This window comes from Lepisosteus platostomus, chromosome 3 (genome assembly GCF_059453375.1).
Source record: "Lepisosteus platostomus isolate fLepPlt1 chromosome 3, fLepPlt1.hap1, whole genome shotgun sequence".
Classification (NCBI taxonomy): Eukaryota; Metazoa; Chordata; class Actinopteri; order Semionotiformes; family Lepisosteidae; genus Lepisosteus; species Lepisosteus platostomus.
Genome location: NC_142613.1, coordinates 49158095 through 49180208, shown reverse-complemented (window position 1 = coordinate 49180208; position 22114 = coordinate 49158095). Strand labels below are relative to the sequence as shown.

The following is a 22114-nucleotide window of genomic DNA, read 5'->3' as shown; positions in this document are numbered from 1 at the left end:
AAATTCAAAGTTATGATTAAGTAATTGATGACATTAGACATTTTCATTAACATGTTTTATTGCTTTTAATGCATTATTATTTGCTTAATGGTTTTTAGTTTACGGTACTGAAAAGCACTAAAAACAAAATATACTATTTGTTCGAGTACTTTTTATTACCTCTCTGTATATACAAGTATGAAGGTCAATACTGTATTGACTTCCTGGTTTGGAACAGTAAGTGACTCTCTCTGGTCTAGACAGTGATCCACTAGGAAGACAAGAGAGACTGCAGAAGGAGGTACTGTAGTAGTGTTAACCCCAGTATTCTGGCTATGCTACTTTTGGATTTGTACCATCTGGTTTTCCAAAAGAATCTCCCTTAATTCAGTTGAACCAATTCTCACTTCACCTGACCTGCTGCTAAAACATAAAGGCTGCACATCACTGAGCTGAGTGGTCCACTACAGTGGATGAAATAAAGTGTAAAGTGACTTTTTTAGGGTGAAAAGTAATATATACTACAAATGCAAGGAGGTTTGTGAAATATTGCCCATTACAGTGCTATGTAATGTTAGATGGTCTCCTTTTTGGCCCATGTGTTGCTTTACAAAAATGAGACCAATTTTCTTCACTATACTGCAGTGTATTGGTGTTCCCTAGTTGCAACAGCAGTACACAGCTGTTGTAAGCTTTGTGCTTCTGTTCAGTGTCAGAATCATTGTTCTTAAATCCCTTTGGCGTAGCAGTTTTATTTGGAGGTAACAATTAAGTCACTGGTACAGCTAGAAGGTAAATATAACTCAGCGCAATCTGCCTTTATTCAAAATATTCTGTTGCCCTGGCATTATTCTTGACATAAGATCTAAGAAAATATGCACAGAAATGAAACCCCCAGAAAATGTCATGTAACTACACAGCTACAGAGAATATCTAAGATGTGGTACAGTATTAATGACATCATACATTTATCAGGCAACTACAGTTTATCAGATTAATTCACCATACGGGTATAAAAGTGAAGCTGCAGAGATTTTTCTTTAATATAGTAGTGTTGGCTAAATCTCCCTGTAACTGCTTTTTTATATTGTATGAGTTTGAACTATGCTTTACTGTGCTGTGGGGGGAACAGCACTCCCAGATGTAAACTATTCAGATTTGTGTACTGAAAAAACCATGGGCTCCTAGGATCTACTGGTCTTGATTATCATAGAAATGAGAGCCCAGGCTGAGTAAACTTGTCCCAGGTTCATGTTTGTTACTTGCTCCTTCCTTGTCTTGCTCTAATAATTGCTCTAATTTAGATTGCATGCTTGTGACTTTTTAAAGACTGTTGAACACGCTTTTATTTATTTGGAGGTAGTCCCTGACCCTGGGAAGACATTCGGGATATTGGGAACATCAGAAAGTTTGCAAGCAAGTGAAAGCCTTTTAGGATAGCTTGCTTGTTTCGTTTTTTGGTATCTTAGTGATCTAAGAATCTCTTATAGGCCTCAGGACAAGGGAGTGACCTGAAACACACTCAAGTAAATCTCATCTGAGATGACTCACCCTAGAAAAAACACACATTAAAAATAGTGTGGAAACATACGGAGATCTAATAAGTGCAACCTACGTGCTTCATCTTGGGTGGAACTCCAAGATGTGACCAACTTGTAGGTCTGGTGGAGAATTGCACATACAGAGACTGTGGGTAATGTAACGTTTAACTTGCATGAATCTGGGTTGACATAAAGCCACAATAAATTAAGTTATGTATCACTTAGTTAACTATCTTTTCCTATGTAAGACACAAATTATTTTTATTTATGAAGTCGGTTTAATCCACAAATTACTGTATGTTTTGTTGATTTTATTCTAGAATACAGGGTATTACAAAATGTTTGTGGACTAAACAATGCACAGTATAGCTAGAAAGCTACTACTTTTGAAGTCTAAAATATTCAATGAGCATAAGGCTCATAAATCGGACTTCTGTAAAAAAAAAATTGAATTATGATTTTGAAAACCGTTTCTGGAACCAAACTCTCATGAAAATTGAGGCCTGCACAGTATGTCAGCTAGTTGTGAAAAAAAACTACCTAGATTAACATGCAGCTAGCCTCATCTGTTAATGACTGCTGCCATGCCAAGTTTTTTTCCACTATCCCATTCAAAATGTCACATACAACACAGTGCTTCTCCTAGTGAAATTCAGCCCCTCTTATTCTGTGAATCTTTCTTCAAACCAAAATATTTTTGAAGAGGCATTAAGATGCAACAAATGATGCTGGTTCCAATTGCATAGGAATCTCGTTTAGCAATTGCAGGGGTGTGTTCAGTGTGGAGGCGGAGCCCTGGATTAAGGGTGATGCATTGCCTTAGCCACCACAGCTGCCCTGGCTAATTAAGAACGAGCCTCAGCTGTGGGAACCCTTTAAGACTCTGAGAAACTCCCAGAGGGACATGCAGACCCCCGCAAGGGGAGAGCCTTCCAGTGACAGTCCTAGAGGGGACTGGGATGTGAGCATAAAACTGTAGTTTTTCCTTTATTTCTTTTTTCCTCCTGTCCTGCTGTGTATCTCCCACTGGGGCAGGCTGAGTTTTGGGCTCACGCTCCTTTTCTTCCAGTCTAGATACTGCTGTGCCAAGCAATTTTTTCCCCAGGCTGGATGCCACTAAATAGGGACAGTCCAGCCTGGATGCCACTGTGCAAAGCAGTGTATTTTTTATTTTTTCCTTTTTGTTTTTGTTAATCTCACACCACTACCTCCATCCCCTCAGTTGAGGCATTGACTCTCACCAGTGTTTGCCAAGGCTCCTCCAGTTACACAATGTAGTTTCACATCCTACTGTATAATGAGTTTTACCTTGCAGTTTCACCACACTGCTTCAGGATTGTAAGGTTACTATTATTAAGCTTGCAGGTACAGAAGCACCTAGAAGATCCAAGGATTCTTACTGACCCTGGTAAAACATTTTATAGTTTATTACCTTTGAACATGGTTGGTATTGTTCTGAAGATGTGGTAGTTGCTAACCCTAATTGAAACTTTGTATGTGTAATCTCTAAATCTAGATTTTCTCCTCCAATAACCTTTCCTTCCAGTCCTAATTGTTAAACTTTTGGTAGTGCACCATCCTTTTCAACAACTGCTGAGCTAGATAACTTCTAACGTGATGGGTATCACTGTAGTGATAAGACAATTAGACTATAAAAATGTAATTTCAGTTGACTGTACTTCCATATTGTTCTCCAACTTCAAACTTGCATTATTAAAAAAAAACATAAGGTATTTAACTCTACATAGTCATAGATGTATCTATGATCCAGGTGGAGTCATGGATCCAGGTGGATGCTGCACATTGGTGGTGGTGGAGGGGAGTCCCCATTACCTGTAAAGCGCTTTGAGTGGAGTATCCAGAAAAGCGCTATATAAGTGTTAGCAATTATTATTAATTATTATAAACATAATCCCTGAAATAATAGTATTCAAAGGGTAAAAAAAACTAATAATGAAAATTAGTCTACAAAATGAGTATCAAAATTGATGGAAAAACAAACTTAATACTGCCGCTGTTAAACTGTTTTATCTCTGCATTTGATAGTGGTTATCCTGGGGGAAATGCCATTCAGCTACAGTAAAGTGGTGCTCCTGTCTCAGCTAAGATAACTGATAAATCGGTGCCATTCTGAGCATTCAAACTGCTCAGGGTTGACTCCATGCAGCTGATCACCTTAAGTGAGAATTATACCAAATTTAACTGATTTGATAGATGAAAAACATGCTACTGTTTAAACCAAGATGGTGACATGAGCAGCAAGCTCAAATAATTTTTTCAGAACCAGTAAACCGTTTAATTTGAAACTTGGCAAATACCAGCAGCATCTACTGTACCCATGCTCTTTAATGTGGCTCAGCAAAACGTGCAACAAAAGAAATCTATTAGAAATCAATCCAAAATGGGAGCATAGGTTTATTGCAACATTGTCACAAATGGAAACTGCTTGTGATTAAAATTAACTTGGCCAGTAAAACCAAAGTTTAACATGCATCATCCTGGGGTAACTGCAATTCAAATGTAATATTACATTAGATATGTTCAGCATATCCATGCTGAAAGAAAAGTGCAGTATACACTACTGCTGTTGACCTTTCCTCAGGTGTGTGGAAAGTAGTGAAAGAAATAGGAGGACAAGGCTGAAGAAAAAGTAGGAGAAGACAGTAATTAAAAAGGCCACTGTTAAAGGCAGAAGTCTCTAAATTAAAAGATTTAGAGATTAGTTGGTCGAGTACCAGCAGTAGGAATGTATTCAGTTTGGAATTTTAATTTCTCATGTTTTCGATTTGAATTCCTATGAAAGAATGTGAACAGATGACAGTGTAGTCATGACTGCATGAAGTAAATGTTGGGCCTTGAGGGTTGTGTGTTCCTGACCAATCTCACATGTTCATGGTGCACCTCCCCAGTTTAAATTAGTTTGGTTTAAATTGTAAATTCCCAAATTTTGCAGGTGTCATCTGTACACTATGATTAAAATTACATAACTAATGGCTGAAATGAAAATGACCAATGTGTAAACATCAGATTGCAGCAGATGGGGAAGCTGTGTAACCAATTAACACCAGATGTGATAGATATGGATGGGAGGTCATTGCGATTTAAATGTATAAATGGAGTTTCTACATTTTCTCAGATTACAACACTCGTTCTCATAACCTATTGCAATGTTGAACACAATAGAATTGCATATGTAATTGCTGCCCTCTTGTGGTTATTGAATTGGAATATGCTGGGTTTCAAAATAAAAACGGATCACATTTCTCTCCTGGTCAACATTTTTTAAAACATAAAATATCTATTTACGTGCTCCATAGTGTAATGGTTTCTTCATTTTAATTTACTCTGGCTAATGCAGTTATAGTACAATTGCAGTTAATTTTTACAGTGGATCAGTTAGTGTTCTGGCTATAAGCAGACCCATGTTTCTCACTAAAACTTTTTCAGATTGCAATTTTAAAGCTAGTTCAAAGTACAGACAAATCAAATGCCTTTGTTTGTTACTTGAGCGACTCATTGTTTTGGTTTATCTCATCTTGGCTAACCTGTTTGATAGTTAGCAGTTGACATCCTTGGATCTATCTAGTAGTTTCTTGAAAGAATCCAAGATAGCAGCACCAACAACATGGCTGGATAGCTAGTTGCATACTCCCACAAACCTTTTGGTGAAGTAAACTACTCAAAAAGGTGCTTAAAAATGAGAACAGGAGGCTCTAGTTTGCTTTTCACAGTTCATTTTGAAAAACATCCCTCAGCTTGAATCCACCTTCATTCATCTTTGTCGAAGACTAAAAGGTTCAATTCCTTCAGCCTGTCAGTGTAGGACATTGCTTTAAGCAGTGGAATGATTTGGTTCCTCTGCTCTTGACTTTGAGCAGCAGTCTTTTCCTGAGTAAATATCAGTTCTATACAAAACTACTGTACCATATTGCTTCACCACAGTATATAACCTTTTCTGGTGTCTATCTTCTGGTGAAATTCTTATACTTTTGTTTGCTTTTAACATACACTCTATAACCTTACTGCCATATTACTTGTGTTGATGTTAATTCGAAATGGTTAAACTAATTAGTGGTTATCTAATTTTTATTAAACAGTGCTTGTCTTTTTAGAGTTTCATGGTTAAAATCTGTTTTGTACTGCTACTTGATATCCTTTTCATTTACAACAAATGTTTTCAGTTCTATAGACATTTCTTAAATTGCATCATTCAGATCCTATCTGTTTTTATGTGCGGCCTTTATAGCTGTTTTTAACATTTAATGAGAACTTGGTTCTGAAAGCCATTGGTATTCATTTTCTAATGTATTTTTGAATGCTTAATTATACAAAATCATAATGCACTTGTAAAGGCAATTTTACCTCAAATGCCCGTGAAACACTTGGACTTCTTGAGAAATTGCATGATTTCAGGTCAGATTTTTCTCGTCCCAAGCAATAGTGCTATTGTATTAATCTTCTGCTCAGTTGCACTTGCAAATAACATTGTCATTATGGCTTATAAACTATTGATGTAGAATATAAACTTGTGTTTTCATTGGACATCTGTATATAAACTGAAATATATGCTATTATCCAGAATTGAAATGGGGTTTACTTTGGAAACCATCCTGCAAACGTGTTTGTTTGATAAGCTGTCTACAGTAAATTTATGAAACATGTCTGTAGGAGTACTTTATTATGTCCTTGCTTTGTTTTCAGGCCAGTAGTGAGGCTATTGGCCTGTACAGCTTATGATCCAAGACTACAACAGGATGGTATCATGGTGGTATTCGTCTTCCAAAAAACTTTTCAGTTTTATATATATATATTACAGTTTTTTGTTGCAAAAAACAAAACTTACCCCTTCTCAATTATAAACATAAGAAGGTTGGTGAGAATTTCTGGCAGCAATACACAAATTTGTAGCTTTTCTTCTGGTGGGTAAATGGATAATCCAGTTATGAGATCTGCATAATTTCTACTGGATTTCACACTGGGTGGCGGGCTCATTGTCTTTGCTCCTCTGTCCCAGTTTCAGGCTGTTGGGAATCAACTAAAAATGAGCTATTTCCTGTTTGGAACCTCTTGTGTTATATGCAGTGCTGTAGGAATAGATATTTTCAAACTGTTTCCATATAAGCTAGAACATTGTAAATAAGAGCATGGGATATTTGTAAGATTTCAGTGAACAAATATTTGACATGCCTATTACCGTAACTATAAATTCATGGGATTAGTATATATAATGCTTTGTTTCAAAGGATCCTAAAATGCTTTACATATAGGAGGCACACTGCTAACTGTGAGCTAGCTATTGTGCATCAAAAACACCTACTGTACTATACAATAAGTTAGAACAGATCAGGTAGAGAAGTCAAAAACCTGCTTCATTAATTTAAGTGGAACAGATTGTTCAAGCCCAGTTTGAATTTAGCTGACAGTAGGGTTTAACACTCCTACTCTTAAGAACAGTGCCATGGGATTCTTAATGACCAAGTAGTCAAGACCTCTGTTTAAAGTCTCAGCTGAAGGATGACACCTACTTCAGCACAGTGTCAACTGTTGGTTTGGAAAAAAGTGGTCCTCCAGACTACTGTATGTACCTTGGCTTATTATATGCACTGAATTTGGTATGGAGCCCTAGAAGCAATCTGGACCATTTTACAAATACCAGACTTTTTTTTCCCTAAAATAGAATAATTGTAGATGTCATTTTTTTATAGCTGTTACAGTATTGCCAGGAAAGAACGAGCTAAGTAGAAACATCAGGATTTATCTTTTAAGAGTTTTTTAAATCTCTAATAACTAGACTACCCATCTTAAATGAAAATGTATTGACTTTCTAGAAATTTAAAGTGTTCCTGGCTTTTAGTTCAGGACACATGAATTTAATGGTTGTTTTGATGCAATAACCAGTGAAGTTTGTATTTTTTTTAGTTAGTTTTTGTCTTTAAAGATCTTTATTCTATAATATTTTTTTACATTTTTAAATTGGAGAGTTGGCAAATCTGGTTGCTGATGAATACTATAACTTTTCATGAATAGTGTAGACTGAGTGGAGGCAACCTACAAATTTTAGCTTTATTTTTACAGCGAATCTTGTCTGTAGAAAACTTGGATGGTGCTACTGTAAAGTTGGCTTTGTAAGATTGAAAAGAATGTATTTTTATTTGTTTTAATGTCTAGAAATGTCTTTGTAAAGTCAAGAAGGTTCTCTGAAATGGGGCAGATCTTTCTTAAAGCTCTATTTTGCAATTAACATTTACACTTTAATGGAGTATATTGAACAGGGACTATAGAGAGAAAATTCTGATCGGTTTGTAAAATTATTGCAGGGAGGATTCAGTACTAAGATACCACCCAACTGAGATTCAGTGAAAAAGTGCCTTTTAAGGATTAGTGTCATTTTGAAATGGAGGTACTATGATGATTTCCCACCACCATGCTCATGGTGAAACATTGCTGATGTGCAGCCTTGAGGAAGAATCTTATTGTAGGCAAGTTCTAATCCCTACTCTAAATTCTCACTAATCCTTGCCAGTGATATCATCCATGAATTTCTCCTTTACAGCTTGCACTCCTGCTGAAACAAACCTAAAACTCTAGCAGCTTCTGTAATACAGTATAGAGCCCTAAAGCAAGAATCTTTTGATCAAATACTAATTTACTTATTACTTATGGGCAATTCTAATGATACATGTGTAGAAAACATTCCTTTGCTTACATCTTTTTTAGCTTAGTGATAAGCTATTAGGTTTTAATGTAGAACCACTATAGATTGTTTGAATATCAAAAGGCAACATACTGTAGACCTTCATGCAAGAAAGAAAGATATGAACCAGGGAATCTGAATTTTCAGTTGAATGAATTTGTAGTTGATTAGTTTGAGTGGAAACAAAATGTGTGTGGTAGAGGAGAGATGCATAAACATCAGAACAGAGTGGTAGGTAGACAAAACTAGTTCGTCACTAAAGGAAATAAGGAGAGAGATATACTGCCACAGAAAGACTCATACATGAAATTCTATCTATGAAGTACCCGACACTTGATAATATTTTGGAAGTCCCCCTGGATAAGGGCATTTGCTGAGGGGAAAAAAAATAATAAATAAGCTGTGGCTCAATTATTTAAAGAGAAAAATAATTTTGTAGTGTGCTCAGTTTCTGATGCCCAGGATTTTGGGGTTTTTTTTGTGTAATGGTAAATGTGTTAGATATTTTATATAGACTGGGCTTACTGGTTAGAGATGGGTCATTTCTAAGAATACTGGAAATACCAGATGTTGTGAGTTTCTATCAGCGGCTCTTGTGTTCAGCAATGCCTCATTCTCACTCACCATGCTTCTTTGTCCTTTTGACCTCATTGAGTTGAGACTTCCTAATTAGGCACCAGTGACTATGAATGGTGATGGACATTTTATTTGTACTATGAGCTCCATAGAGAACATGGGATAAAACCCCTCAGTTCAGATAGGCTCAAAATGCCATTTGCTCAGTCAAGGTCAAATGCAGAAGCTGGGATTCTTGGTTTAATGGAAATGCTCACAGAGGATGCAATCATGCGGTTGCCCCTTTTTATAAATTCAGTCTAAAGAAAAAGCGGCTTTAAAATAGCTTGTACTCCACCATAATCTTTTCTTTTGTCTTCACAAATGACAAAGTTAGCCTAGAATAATGGCTCTTTTTAATGTCTTTTTTTTGTAGACATAAAAGGATTATAAAGCAGTTCAGCATGTCCTCAGTGCACCTTTTCCAATTTGCAATGATCCGGAGAATTTGTGGCCTGGATGTGCCACTATGGGCAGACAGGAACAGTGTTGATCACAAGGTGGGGGGGGGCGGGGTAAAAGGTGTTGTGTAACAGGCAGACCAGACCTTCTAATTAAATAGTAAATAAGAAAAAATACTTTTAAAGTGAAGAGAACCTGAGAAAAATGTACAGTTTTGTTGACCACCTCCTTCTTATTCCCAAAATCCCATTTTCTTTCACTTCTTTGCCTAAGTGATACATCCTTTAAACTATGGCACTGGTCTAGTAAGTATGGAAGACTCATTCCTTCCTGGTCCAGTAGCATAGTTTACTAGAGCATAACGTTTACAAATATATAGTAAATCTAGTAAAGTATATATAGGAACTAATGCAACAACTGGGTTGTGGAGTCTTCTTCTGGTGTAAGATAGATTAGTTCTATATACAGCAAACATTTTTTTTTTCTTAAACCAGCATTTTGCACCGTTTTTTCCATTGAAATGACCATTATGAAAATATTGTTGTGGAACCTGGGAAGAAAAGGTTCATGACAATTGGGTAGAAATATAACACTTACAGTATCTAGTGAACACATTTCTGCCTGCCATATTTAGCAGCAGATGCAGTAAATATAGTAGGTGGAACCAGAACTTCTGATAAGAGAAGCGGCCCAGACACCTCATACAGTAAGTGATGTTAAGCATCTCAACTCTTTACAATCTTGTGATTAAATGCTATCTAATAGATAGCCTGCAAACATGCTTGCTGCAGAAACAGATTTTACTGTTACTGTAGAAAAGGAACACAACTTTGCTCAGTCCAAAAAAGTTAAAGTGGATGTGTTGCTGCCCAAGAGCTTTTGATGACAAAATCACTAAATAAAAAGGCTTAAATGGAAGTGAAATACCTGTACAGGGTTGACAAACCTGGAAAAGTACATTGAGTTTGAATTGTTAGGCAATTGTAAATGACAATTTGTTCAAAGGCCAGCTGAGGGGGGTTAAACTGGTTTTGATTTGGTTTAGTTCATATTAGCTGTTACAGCTTTCCTGAAACTCTGGAATCTTCAAAACTTTAGTTACTTGAAAACCAATTGAAAGCAAACATTTATTTTGGATGTTTTTTTACCATGTGTTTCCAGCAAATATTTATTTTTTCTTTGAAACAGATTGTCTAATTACTACTTGGAGTTACAAATTCAATTTTTAAACTTGATGAAGTTGTCAAATTTATTAAGGTGTTAGTTTTGAGTCCTAATGTAATTGAGCAATTTCATCTTGTCTGCTCTGACCTTGAATTAGTGTTTGCGGTCCTAATTGAACTAATTTGTTTAATTGGATATTTAGGTATTACTACCTAACTATAATTATGAATTATTGATAATTACTAATACTATTAGCTCTTAATAGGCATATGAAGCTTTGTATAGTGCATTGCAAAAGTATTCATGCACAGCTTTCATGTTTGGTTGCTTTAAAGCTCAGTTATGCTGTTTTGAAGTAGGAATTTAATAGTGTGCACAATCTACTATACTATGAATGCAAAAAAAGACCAATAGAAAATATGCCAAAAAAATGGAAATATGACTGTGTAAGTTTCAAACCCTCTGTTGAGGCAAACCTAAATTTACAGTAGGGGTACAATATAACCTTAATGCATCACACAATTAGTTGAGTGTAATAATAGTGGTTTGTATGAATTAATTATAAGGATTCAAACATGAACACCAAGGCAATTCTGGGATAAAGTGGTATAAAGGACAGGAGAAGGGAATAAAACCAATTTCTCTGACCATGATGAAATTGATTTAAAAAGTGGAAAACTGCATCTATTTATCCTTAATGAAAGAACCATCCTTAATCAGTTACCTTCTTGCCAAGCTACTCAGTGAGGCCAATGGTGACTTTCAATTACTTTCAAAGAGGGGCTTGTTTGAACAAAGAAAACCAGATCAAAGTCTACAACAAAGCATATGATACTGCAAATGTGACAAAACGTTTTGTGATCAGATGATACCAGATTGGAACTTTTTGGTCTAAATGCAAAGTGTTAAATCTGTTAATCCCATTTCATCAAGCCTGGTGGTAGCAGGATTGTTATAGGCTAAAGGGAATAGAGTTGGTAGTACAAATATTGGAGCATGGACAGCTTCAGATGTAAAACTGGGACAAAGTCACCTTTGACCAGCATAGTGATCCAAACCACAAGGCTAAACCTGCGCTCTTGTGGCTTAATACTAATGATAAAGGCATTGCATGGCTCAAAGTCCTGACTTGAATCCTATTGACAATCCATTTAAAGATTTGAAAACTGCTGTCCATAACTGATCCCCAAGCAACCTGAGCTTGAGCAAATGTGCCAAGAAGAATTATGTAAAAATAGTATCAAGCCAATATGCAAAGTTGGTGAAAGTCTTCCATCCGTAAGTCTGCAAAAGGTGCTTCCACCAAAAAGATAAAATTAAATGTGGAATCCATTAGCTCTATTTAGTTTTTGCTGACATTTGTTGTATCTTACACTTAGTCTTAATTTTAAGCATCCCGATTTCAAATAAAATATGAAAGTATGACTCCTTTTGCCATTTCACAAAATGGCGTATTATAGGAAGAGTCTGACTACTTTTCTAAGGCACTATGCCTGTGGAGATTGCCAAGTATTTTTAAGAACTGTAAAGCAATTAAGCAAATTATTAGTTTTTTAAAGGGTTTATGTGAACCCAACAGACCATTGTACACTAGCATCAAAATCTTTGGCATTGTATCATGGTTTTTATCTTCTATCAGTGAGTTAGTGAGCTTTAATACAAGGCAGTCTGGGGCATTCCGTGTCCACTTTAGTGTGTGCTTGGCACAACACCCACATTTCTTCTTGGATAAACAGACTTGACTAGGGTATTTGAAATAAAAATAAACTTCTTAGGTTCAAACACGAACAATGGTATCCCGTTTAGGATTCACTGGTATCTGAATATATTTACTTGTATCAAGTAGCATATAAGTTTAATTTGAATATAGAATGTTTTCTTTTTTCCATCTGTATGTTTTATAGCTCATGAAACAAATGGCGAATTCTGAAATTTAGCAGCTGTTACTGCTACTGCGTCTTTAATCAAACACTAAGTGATTTAACTCAATTTTCATTTTAATTGATATTTTTCATTGTGCAGCTGAAAATACAAAATTAATTTGTTTTTCTTTCCCATGGCATTCTGGGAGGAATGAATTACATCATCTTTCTTCTTTGGAGTGTTTTTCTCTACTAAATCACACCACACTTTCAAGATTCTTTAATGTTAGGCCCTCTTCTGTTTGTGAGCCAAAGGCTTTCTTTTAGCAATAGACTTTCACACGAAACAGGATAAATGTTTCTCAGATTAGGCAACTCAAAACTTGTGAGCCATAATATTATAAGCAGAAAGCATTCTATTTAAAAAAAAAAAACCTAGAGTACGTTTGGTAGTTTCTTGAAAACTAAAGTAAATTGCCCTGTAGAAAACATGTGGCATGATGAATTCAAAGTGGTTTCCCACAGAAAGAACAAATTATTCATATCCTATATAATATTACTCTGTTGAAGAGAACACAAATAGTCTACTGTGATTAAAGCAATAATGAATGACAGGAAGCTTTCTGGCCCTGAAAGATCTAGCTGAAGCCCCCTAAGGACTTCTTTTCCAGATGGAATTTATTAGTAGTACAATTCAGATTTCTAACCTTTTTTTATTTTTATGCTCTTCTGTCCTGCAATATTTTAGCTGTGCTTCTATGGTATTGTCAGGCAAAGGCCATTGAAAATGGATCAACTAAATGGAGACTGTTTTGCTTCTTTAGGTAACTTTTATATTTATTGATCCTTTTATGAGAAACCCTAAAGATTATTATAGGTCTTATAAATGAGTACAGTACATTTAGGGTTTATGTAATAGTATAAAAATAATTGTACAGGAATATGATTATCCCCACATGTTTAAGAATACCAAACTTCAGCTTTGTTGTGGAAGTCCACACCTGAAGAAGGCCCCCCGTGGAATAAACCTTTACCTGTTCCTTTGCAGCCTAAGCATGCTGATAGAGCTCCATACTTGAGCTTCTCAGACATACTAATTTAGAACAATAGATTCTTACCATGAATATTAATACATATCTAACTTATATGCAGGCCAGGTGTAATTCAGATGAAGTTCGATAATCCCACTGGGAAAGTGGATTCTGGATTTCAGGTCACAGGTCTTCCGCTGGCTGTGTGAATGTCCCATGGAGCGGGCAATGGAAAGGATACCTTGCTAGTGTCATGCTGAGATTGGCTTTTCTAGAATGTGTGATCAGGAAGGAGTTAGGATTCTTATCCAGCTGCAAGCTAAGCCTGCGGAAAACCCAAAGTCCATTTGCCTGTAGTCATACCTGCTATGCTGAATATCTGCTGTTAGTGGTGTCAACACTTATAAGTCCAACTGTTATTTTGGACTTACAAATCAGGTGATTACTATCTGGGATCTTGTCACAAGTCGTCTTTCATTCCAGCAGTTACACCACCTGTAAACATTCGTTGTGATGTCATCAGTTGTGTCCATCTTCACTGGTAAATTGTCCCAGCCCCGCCACTGGGTTATTGACAGTGACCCCCGGCTAAGGAACTGAATCCAGATGGGCCTGTCATAGAGATGCAGACAAGAAGTAGCCAATGTAAACGCCTCATCACTGGAAGTGTAAAATAGGACCCAATTTATGGTTTGTATCCAAAATCCAGCATGTCTTCCTTATCAAGGGCCCATCTAACCAGCATTCCTAATAATATTGGATAATAGAATGATTCATGTGAGCTAAACTACGCCAGGTTCATTTTCAGTACAAGGGAAAAGATAGAATTAAGCGTTTAGAAAGTTTTTAATAATCTAAGAGTATGCACCCGTTGCCTGAATATTGTCTCCAGCTCGGCATAACCCTGTAATGAACTAACCAATAACTAAAAACAGATGGGTCAATTAATGGCATAAAGAAGTTTATAAGCAATTAGTTAAGACAAACCGTCTTGCATATCTGGTGTGGAGGCATATGATGAGTTTTTGTGGCATCATATTTTTCTTTTTCCCTTAAATTTCATTTAGAAAAATTAACCAATTATCAAACATTTTGTCTTGGTTATTAAAAACCTCATTTTGTAAAATTGCTTAGATAGAAGTAAATCCAAGTCCTAGGAATTTCTATTGTTTTGTAGCATTATTTGTAAAATTGTTCCTGAAAGCCATGAAGTAACCATAGATGAAATAAATTACTCTTCAGGCATGAGGCCACTGGTTATTTTCTCAGACTCAATTCACAGTGGGAGTGGCAGGCTTTTTTGACCTGAATAACAGGATAATATGATTAAGAAGCTGATTTTGTTCTTCCATGGATCATCCTGAATAGGAAAGCAGGAACAATAGTTTGCCACTTGCAGTTCTGAAAGAACCATTTTTTGGAAGAAATGGGCTTTCTTCCAAGCTATCCTTTTTAATATTCACACTACTGAATTCATGCAAAAAATGACAGTACAAAATATGTATAGTGAACAGTGAACTGTTGGCAGTGAACTCTTTAAATACCTTCTTTTTGAAAAAATTGTGAAAGATCAACACCAGGTTATTACTAGCTAAATGAATCATTACGTTAAATGTAATTTCAGTTAAAGATTGTTAATTAAGGCAATATTTACTGTTGCTTTGAGTTGATGTAGCATTCATCCTTTCAGATTTTTTTTTTGAAAAATTACGATACACTTTATTAATCCCCAAGGGGGAAACTGAGGCTAAACATCTGGAACATCAGAGTTATAAAATCAGAACTATATACTTGCATTATTTGACTTGACAGAATAAAACCCTTTCAGGTTATGGTGTTCTGTACTGTCAGATTTGAAGAATAGGTGTGTTAACACTTAAAAGCTACAGTGCTCTCCAAGTTGTGGGTCTGCAAAGTCAAAACTGCTTTATAATATGATGCAGACTACATTACTCTGTAAAACTGCCAAGTGGCACAGTGAAAACTTGACGTACCACAGTCCGTCTAATCTGTACAGTATTTACAAGTTTTCCTGTTCTTCCATACAGATGAAACCATTCAAAATGTGTGGTAAAACCCTGTACTGCGCTAAGTTATCTGCAGATAGCACATTATATCGCAGTATGTGATTGGCTGGCCAAATTGACCAAGCAGCACTCGTGGTACATTAATCATTAGTGAAACGATTGCTTCATTTAATCTCTGTACTGTGCATGTTTAAATTAGCTTAATATTGAATATTAATATGGAATTTTACAACTTAAGGGAAATTTTGGCTGAGCACATAAATAACAGGAGCATAATGTCTCTGAATATCATAAATGATATTAATTTAGAAATATAAAAATATGTAAGCTGTGCAGTATATGGCTTACACTCCACTGTGTAATGTTATGTAAAATAGACAATTCTGCCAGTTCTGGGGGATGGGAAGGAATTTTCAGTAGCATGCTCTGTTTCCATTGTTGCTGTTTAACAAAGTAACAGCAATCAAATGTCCTGTTTTTTCTTAACAATTGTTTTTCCATACTGTACTTTTAAAACTTGAACAAAGATGTGCCACGTGCAAGCAGTGATGTTGTATAGTTTTAAAGCCACTACAGTATAGCTTGTGGGAAATACATTCATTTGTACTGCATCAAAGCTTAACTTGTTCAGAGCGCCTGACATTACAAACTCCGAGTTAAAAGGAACATTTCAAAATGTTTCCAAAATTACAAGTGAACGAGTTGAGGGATTCGATGATAAAGAAATCATAACAATAACCCAGAGTTGTTTCATACTAATCATGTAATCCAACTGAAAGAAGGACACTTAAATCAACATTAAAAGACTTTATAAACAAATCAGTTAACACTTTATGCACGAAAAACGGGTGTTTTTTCTTCCGCACAATCAACAAGTGTTTGTGTAAGCTGTAAATTCCTTTTTCTTAATTAAACATTTTAATTTTGTAAACGCAACACATTCTGTACAGAAATAAAATCACTTTCTACAGATGTTAAGCCAATTAGCGGGTCACTGACAAAATAGCGCACTGCCCACTAACCGTTAAGACCATTCTACAGCTTCTACTTTTTTTTAAAACATTTCCTAAAGTTTCATCTATACAAATGCCACAGACTATTCTCGATTTGTTTTTTCTGAATATCACACTTAGTTCAATATTTTATTTACATCTAAATGAGAAAGTCAGGTGTTGGCATGAACTATTAGTAATCAATAATCAAATTCGCAGTTTAATTTGTTGCACTTCTTCCACATCTTGTAAAAACATTTTCAAGAATTTGTTCAAATATGTTGAGTCTGACTATCAGAAATACTAATTTATAAAGTAAAAAAAATGAAAGTAAAATACAGTATCATTTGAAATTAAGATGGGATACACTTTTTTAAGCATCTCTTCCTACTCTCGCCTGCTTTGATTCAGACACAGAATGATTAAAAATGGGAGGGAATGTTTCGTGCCAGTCGCACATGATCTCGCATCAGAGGGAAGGGAAAAAGCTGGTAGTGCTTGGAATTTATTTCAGTCTCGTCACTCTGCCCAATGATATAACTTTTACATAAACGAGATCAAGTAGCTGGTTAAATTTTCAAAAGCTTATTTCGAAATAATCAAATCCCAGGAGTTCATAAAGCCAGAATTACGTACTATCCCTACGTAACACCTTATCTACTGTAAAGCTTTTAGTGCTTTGTTTGTGTATATTCCAATCGCAGCAGGGGCAGGGTGTGTGGGGAAATGTTGAGGCTGCAACTGAATTGGGGCTCTGTATTCTTCACACCTGAAACATTCTTTTCTGAAAGCATTTTCTTCCCTCTTTAGCTGATCTTTTGCGGCCTATGCATGCTTACACAGCTTCTTAGATGAATTCTCGTTCTTTGCTGAGAGCTTTAGAGAACTTTACAACCATTTTTATTTTCAACAAATTGTAAATGACGTTTTACTTTGGTATTTTTAATTTTTTCACTTAAGCATATGGAGGAGTGTCAGCTGTCAAGGAGAGCTCCCCCCTTCCCCCCCATGACAGACTGATAAAGCAATTGGGGAGTGTTAACTATCCAGCCATTGCAAAGGATTCAACTGCAGCAGCCACAAACTTTTTTTTTCTCCCGATGGTAACTGTAATAAATTGTCATGTTTCACATCCTTGCGAAACAATCATGACATTTATATCCAATCAAAGGTATGTTTTTATATTTTGAAACCGTGATCTTGAAATGGAGGTGTGAAGTAGTTAACAGCTTCAGATTTAAAAGGTTATTAATATCTTCTGTGTCACATTAACATTGGAATGTTCTTACAAGTGTAAAAAGAGGAGATACACAACGTGTCTCCTCTAGAACTCTTCAGTTTACAGAGAAATTCCACCAGAGCCCCACAACATTGTCCAATAACTCTTCTTGTCTGTTCCAGGGAGTAACAGCATCAGTCCTTGACTATGGTTAAACAGTATATATGATGTCTGGTGGAGTTTTAACATTTACTTTTCTATAATATGTACAGAACCATGACATCTCATCAATGTTTGGTACCAATACACAGTGAGGCTTAACAGACTTCCTTTGAACTCAGCTGCGCTCCAGTAAATGTACAGCTTATCACCTCCTGCAATGCTCCTAGTTTAGGAGGATTTGCGCGATAAGCACAATGTTTAAGGGGTATGACATTACCCACGTCTCTATCAGTGTACGACACAGGTTTGACTTGGAGTGTCTGTTACATAACTACTGCATGATTTCTTTCTGTTTCAGCTAAATGAGGGTAATTAAATCGGTCAGAATCTAAGTGCCAATTGTAAAAATAACCCTTCTTCCCTCCTTTATTTAACTTAAAGAATTTCACTAAGAAATCCTTAATCGCAAAACCATCACTTAATTTATCCAGATAAATTAAACAAGCTATACTAGTAGACTATTTTTATGTATTCACTATATAAGAAACCAACTGAAAGTAATACTCACGCTTTAAACCATTGGCTGCAGTGCTTTGTCTATTACCACTACAAGGACAAAAAACAATGTCAAAATGTTTCTGAAATGTCCACCTGTGATATTTTAGCTGCTTAGTTACACAATTCCATATTCATATAACTATCAGGTGATGTTAAATCACTACATTTATCTTTACAATAACGGCAAGTGTTCTTAAAACTCATTCTTGGAAAAGGATAAAACTTTTTAAGAAGTACACAATATAGGCTTAATGTTAAAACCAGAACCCACTGTAAGTCACCAAGTTAGACTTTGATGCATAAAATATGCATCAATTAACTTATGATGAAGGTGAAAGGTTGTGTACTTTTGTCCAACTGAGCAATCTTGCTTTTATAAAATATAGAGACTTTTTGGTGTTTAAAATGCTTTAATACACAGTTTAAAATTTATTTTAAAAGTCTAAACAGTATACAACTTATTTTCTTAATTGGAAAAAGATTGTCCCTCAGCAGTGACCGGGATTCAAAACTGAGCATTTTCTGGCGACGACTCAAATGCTGTACATAAGATGTTAAACTGTCTCCACCTGGCAGTTTTACAAGGTACTATTATCCTACTTAAAAAAAAAAAACATGCGATATGTTGCACAAGGTCCACCGGGGTTTAACGCAGTGTATCTCGCTCATTTTCAATGGCTGGATCTGTATGTTGTAGAACACGAGTTGTGGGGGGAGACATTTGGGAATGTCGATTAACCTAGATTAGACTTCAGCTTTTAGTTTATGCACAGTTATGCATAGGCTAGAATACAGTGGAATCGCAGTTTACATGGGTTCATAGTGCTAAATTACTGTTAGTAATTAGAATTACTGTTCAGTTTAGGTATTTATGCCATGTACCTGCATATAACCATATAAAGCAGAAAACCACCAACTAGAATAAGTGGATAAATGTGACTTGGTCTTGGATTCAACCTTTCTTTGATTAAAGAAAAAAACGTTTATATAGTGCATGTTTGTATCTGCTAAAATGCAACTTATAGTAAATGACCATCAAAGCAATTGAAATTACAACTCAAAACGTTTTTTAATCTATATTTGCTTTTAAATATGGTGTGCTTTTAAAGCCACTATGTATAAATTTTTAATAAAAAATAACATTTTAAAATTGCTAGTTATACAGAATTACACACAAGTCTGTGTACTGTAAGGAATTAAAGTATACTGCATTTCAGTTAGTGTTTTGTTATATACCTTACAACTACAAATATAGTACTGTACAGTGTTAATTTTTACATGACTGGGGAAAAACCTGAAATGGTAGAGTGCGGACATTAACTATACAGACTTCTAAATTTTCTTAAAATAGTCTATTTTTGTACATTTCTGTACTGTTTGCTTAAAAACAAAACTCCTTTGAGGAGAGGAATCAACACATTTTCTATATTACGGCAATTCCCCCTTTACCCTTGCAGGGGGATGTTTCACAAAGATTACTTAGTTATCTGGATAACTTTAGTAAACATGTTGACAAAAGTCTGGATTTTTGGTTTCACAGAGCAATTGTATCTGGTTGAGTTACTATAACAGCATATCCTCTTTTCTTAACCTTATCTGGGGCAGGTCAAACTTAGCTTGACTTGGTGAGTTGAGCTCATACTGTAACTATAAACCAATCAATCCTCCACAAAAAGAAAATCCCTTTTCTTCAGAGATTGTGCTGACATTTGAGCTTTGCAGCTCTAAATGAAAGTTTAGGGATTGCCAAAATCCTTTACAATTCACTGATACATTTTCAAAGATTCTGCTTGGCAAATGGGGTCTATATTTACATTCATGATCTCTTAAGCCCATACATTGCTAATACTGCTCGTCATAGCTCAGCATTAGAAACTGTTCAAAGGGCTGAGATTCCCTGTGACTGGTGCAGTTGTTTACTGTGTTGGCGCGTTGGAGTGCTTCAGTGGAGACCATTTGTCGTGCAATGAGGAAAGTGGTGTTTGCACTAAAACTGTTTTTGCATGCAGTCCGAGCCATACATTACCATCAAACAGGGTAATAGCTAGAAATATTCTCATATATAACTTCATCCACTGTAAATGTAGGTTCTGTTCCCTCTAGCTGTGCACCATTTAAAAATGTATTGTAGACTTTCCTAATAAATCTCTGTACTGCACAGCTAACTTCATTAAAGCCCCCAAAGGGCCAAATGAAACTGATTAATTCAACAGAAAATCAATTCACAGCACTATTGTATAGTTAAAATTCTAGCCTAAAAAAAACAAAGGTGCTCATTACACAAAATACCATTAAATATAAATTTCATAAAATTTCAATTATTTTTAATTTAAACCTTGTACGTGTTTATGGGAAATGTAGTTAAAACAAGCACATCAGAACTTTCCCAAAATAACCACAGCAAGTGATCAAGTTAAAGAATTTGATACAGAAAATCTTTATTAAGAAGGTGGAATACCTTCAATACATCAGCTTTATAAATATATGAATACATTTTTGAATGTTGGTATACTTGGGTTATTTTTATGTTCAGGTACTGAAATGTTATTTTAGTTACATGATTCCAAATTAACATTCCTTATTAAGTGGTACGTCAGATTAAGTGAAGTTAATCTTGTAAGTGCCACCAACAGTATGGATCTTTGGGCATACCAAGACACATCGCACTTTACTTTCCGCTAATGCAAGTTTTGATGTGTGTTTTTGATGGCTGCATTTATACATACAAACTGTTCTTTAAGGCAAAATGTACCCCATATATAAGTATTATACCTTGAATTTTCTACGGTTAAGACTAATAGAGTAATTTACCCAAATGCGTAAGTAAACATTGGTAAGAAAATGTTTTTTTGAGGCACAAGAGCTATGTAGACAGCAATTTGTTATAGGACTGAAAAGGAAAAAAAGGATAATAGAAATGTCAAGGTAAATTACATCAAATTAGCCTAAATTAGCTTCCATTCCATTGCTAAGATGGGGAAAAAACTAAATATGTAGTGTTCTCTACAAATGTGGATAGAAAGGGGACCTATTAAAATAGTACATTCAGAGTCGATTCTCCTTTAATCTACGGTCAATTCTTAGTTGTTTTTTTTTATTACTGTCCTTGAGAGGGTGTTCATTAATGGGCAGTCTCATTGTGTCCTTTTATTAGACAGAAATTTGGTAGTACACTGACTTCTATTAATTAGCTTTCACCTCGTGATTTACTTTGATTTTTTTTAAAACTCTTTAATATAATAACCATACTTTTGATAGCTCCATAATCTGTTATTTTTTGGTGGATTAACTGAACTGAAAACATGCTGCTGATGTAACTGCTGTCTGAAACTGACTGCTTAACCATTTTGTCCCATAGTGGTGAGGTTTTATTGATTTCATTGTGTGCTACTGCAGTATAATTCTGGTCACTGAATTACATTTAAAGCCAATCTTTTGTGGGATTATTGTGGGATTTCTGCTCTTTAGACATCATAACAGACAGCATTAGTAAATGTTTTTCCAAAATGTGAACATTGCAATTTTGTTTTAAGGTTTCTCACATTTATTTCAAACTGCGTATATGCCACATGCTTTTTGTCTTTTTCATTGTACTTGGCAGTTGGGACCAGTTCCCATTATCACCTAGCCTTGTGCTGAAATGAGTAATTTCAACATGGATTACCAGAACAAATTAAATAAAATATCAAAGCTATTTTAACACCATAATCTTGAACCATTAATTTTAAATTGATTTTGTGCCGAAAGAGTAAACACGGTTGGAGATATGAATGTGGCTTAGTGCCTTTTGTCTCCCTAAACAGCTTTGCACCTGTGCCATTGTTTCTCTGGCATTTTACCTTCACAAAGAATTTCAACTTTAGAGTTG

At 35.5% G+C, this 22114-nt stretch overlaps 1 protein-coding gene across 2 annotated transcripts in view; it reads left to right on the top strand.

Moving 5' to 3' along the window:
• Window positions 1-22114, top strand: part of me1 (malic enzyme 1, NADP(+)-dependent, cytosolic) — a 154986-nt gene that overhangs the window by 93279 nt on the left and 39593 nt on the right. The gene's annotated exons all lie outside the window — the stretch shown is intronic.